Source organism: Hyperolius riggenbachi, chromosome 10 (assembly GCF_040937935.1).
Source record: "Hyperolius riggenbachi isolate aHypRig1 chromosome 10, aHypRig1.pri, whole genome shotgun sequence".
In the NCBI taxonomy this organism is placed as follows: Eukaryota; Metazoa; Chordata; class Amphibia; order Anura; family Hyperoliidae; genus Hyperolius; species Hyperolius riggenbachi.
In genome coordinates, this window is record NC_090655.1 from 281,545,201 (window position 1) to 281,548,008 (window position 2,808).

The 2,808-nt window shown below is 43.2% G+C and overlaps 1 pseudogene; it reads right to left on the minus strand.

The window, feature by feature from the left end:
* Positions 1-2,438, minus strand: part of LOC137535519 (zinc finger protein 182-like) — a 14,212-nt pseudogene extending 11,774 nt beyond the window's left edge.
* Between the last annotated feature and the right edge of the window lie 370 nt (positions 2,439-2,808).

A 2,808-nucleotide genomic window follows, 5' to 3' on the forward strand; every position in this document is an offset into this window, starting at 1 on the left:
TGTGTAATGTGGCTGCACAGTGTGCCTGTAATGAGGTATAAACACCCTGTGTACACAGGGAATGTGAGAAGTAATAGGGGTGTGATGTGTAATGTGACTGCACAGTGTGCTTGTAATGTGGTATAAACACCCTGTGTACACAGGGAATGTGAGAAGTAATAGGGGTGTGATGTGTGTAATGTGACTGCACAGTGTGCCTGTAATGAGGTATAAACACACTATGTACACAGGGAATGTGAGAAGCAATAGGGGTGTGATGTGTGTAATGTGACTGCACAGTGTGCCTGTAATGAGGTATAAACACACTATGTACACAGGGAATGTGAGAAGTAATAGGGGTGTGATGTGTGTAATGTGACTGCACAGTGTGCCTGTAATGAGGTATAAACACACTATGTACGCAGGGAATGTGAGAAGTAATAGGGGTGTGATGTGTGTAATGTGGCTGCACAGTGTGCCTGTAATGAGGTATAAACACACTATGTACACAGGGAATGTGAGAAGTAATAGGGGTGTGATGTGTGTAATGTGACTGCACAGTGTGCCTGTAATGGGATATAAACACACTATGTACACAGGGAATGTGAGAAGTAATAGGGGTGTGATGTGTGTAATGTGGCTGCACAGTGTGCCTGTAATGAGGTATAAACACACTATGTACACAGGGAATGTGAGAAGTAATAGGGGTGTGATGTGTGTAATGTGGCTGCACAGTGTGCCTGTAATGAGGTATAAACACACTATGTACACAGGGAATGTGAGAAGTAATAGGGGTGTGATGTGTGTAATGTGACTGCACAGTGTGCCTGTAATGAGGTATAAACACACTATGTACACAGGGAATGTGAGAAGTAATAGGGGTGTGATGTGTGTAATGTGACTGCACAGTGTGCCTGTAATGAGGTATAAACACACTATGTACACAGGGAGTGTGAGAAGTAATAGGGGTGTGATGTGTGTAATGTGACTGCACAGTGTGCCTGTAATGAGGTATAAACACACTATGTACACAGGGAATGTGAGAAGTAATAGGGGTGTGATGTGTAATGTGACTGCACAGTGTGCCTGTAATGAGGTATAAACACACTTTGTACACAGGGAATGTGAGAAGTAATAGGGGAGTGATGTGTAATGTGACTGCACAGTGTGCCTGTAATGAGGTATAAACACACTATGTACACTGGGAATGTGAGAAGTAATAGGGGTGTGATGTGTGTAATGTGGATGCACAGTGTGCCTGTAATGTGGTATAAACACACTATGTACACAGGGAATGTGAGAAGTAATAGGGGTGTGATGTGTGTAATGTGACTGCACAGTGTGCCAGTAATGAGGTATAAACACACTATGTACACTGGGACTGTGAGAAGTAATAGGAGTGTGATGTGTGTAATGTGGATGCACAGTGTGCCTGTAATGTGGTATAAACACACTATGTACACAGGGAATGTGAGAAGTAATAGGGGTGTGATGTGTGTAATGTGACTGCACAGTGTGCCTGTAATGAGGTATAAACACACTATGTACACAGGGAATGTGAGAAGCAATAGGGGTGTGATGTGTGATGTGACTGCACAGTGTGCCTGTAATGAGGTATAAATACAATTTAGTAAGTGACAATTAGAGTTGGAAAGTGCTCATCTGATCTGCATTGTATTACTTCTGTGAGATGTGTCAGAATTCTTCTTATGCATCCCCCCTCCAGAGAACAGGGTAATCCAAAGCAATCAGTACTGTTGTTAGTAAGCGGTCACCAAATAATATCAAGACTGATGGATTAAGATGTAAAAAATTTAACACGAGGACTTTGGAACATATCACCTAATATGGCAAGTCTGTGAGCAGTGAAACAGAAGACATTCAGTATTTAATTTTGATTACTCACCCATTTTACCCTCTGTAAGAGTCTCTTCCTCTTTACTTGTCCTCATCATGTCACCCTCCACTATAGACTGCTGATCACTCCTCACATATGTCTCTTCTTCTTCCTTACATGTCCTCATCATGTCACCCTCCTCCATAGACTGCTGATCACTCCTCACATACGTCTCTTCTTCTTCTTTAATTGTCCTCATCATGTCACCTTCCTCTGTAGACTGCTGATCACTCCTCACATACGTCTCTTCTTCCTCCTCTTTACTTGCTCTCATCATGTCACCCTCCTCTATAGACTGCTGATCACTCCTCACATATGTCTCTTCTTCCTCTTTACTTGTCCTCATCATGTCACCCTCCTCCATAGACTGCTGATCACTCCTCACATACGTCTCTTCTTCTTCCTCTTTACATGTCCTCATCAGGTCACCCTCCTGCATAGACTGCTGATCACTCCTCACATATGTCTCTTCTTCTTCCTCTTTACTTGTCCTCATCATGTCACCCTCCTCCATAGACTGCTGATCACTCCTCACATATGTCTCTTCTTCTTCCTCTTTACTTGTCCTCATCATGTCACCCTTCTCCATACACTGCTGATCACTCCTCATATATGTCTCTCCTACTTCCTCTTTACTTGTCCCCATCATGTCACCCTCCTCCATAGTCTGCTGATCACTTCTCACATACATCTCTTCTTCTTCCTCTTTACTTGTCCTCATCATGTCACCTTCCTCCATAGACTGCTGATCACTCCTCACATACGTCTCTTCTTCTTCCTCTTTACATGTCCTCATCAGGTCACCCTCCTCTATAGACTGCTGATCACTCCTCACATATGTCTCTTCTTCTTCCTCTTTACATGTCCTCATCAGGTCACCCTCCTCTATAGACCGCTGATCACTCCTCACATATGTCTCTTCTTCTTCCTCT